The following is a 463-nucleotide window of genomic DNA, read 5'->3' as shown; positions in this document are numbered from 1 at the left end:
CCTTGAGAACAGGAACCAGACAAGGATGCCCTTTATCACCACTTTTATTCAATGTTGTGCTGGAGGTCCTAGCCAGAGCAATTAGGCTAGAAAAAGAAATAAACGGCATCCAGAGTGGTAGGGAAGACGCAAAAGTATCTCCATTTGCGGCTGGTATGATCTTATATGCAGAAAACCCCAAAGAATCCAAAAGAAAACTACTGGGACCAATAGAAGATTTCAGCAAAGTATCAAGATACAAGATAAACATCAACATACAAAAGTCAGTTGGATTCCTTTACACCAACAAAGAGAACGTCCAAGAGGAAATCACCAAATCACTACTATTTACAATAGCCCCCAAGAAGATAAAATACTTAGGAATAAATCTAACCAGAGATATAAAAGATTTATACGATGAAAACTACAAGATACTACTGCAAGAAACCAAAAGAGACCTGCATAAGTGGAAAAACATACCTCG

The sequence above is a fragment of the Trichechus manatus genome, unplaced genomic scaffold (genome assembly GCF_000243295.1).
Source record: "Trichechus manatus latirostris isolate Lorelei unplaced genomic scaffold, TriManLat1.0 scaffold00011, whole genome shotgun sequence".
Classification (NCBI taxonomy): domain Eukaryota; kingdom Metazoa; phylum Chordata; class Mammalia; order Sirenia; family Trichechidae; genus Trichechus; species Trichechus manatus.
Note: the sequence above shows the minus strand (reverse complement) of the source record.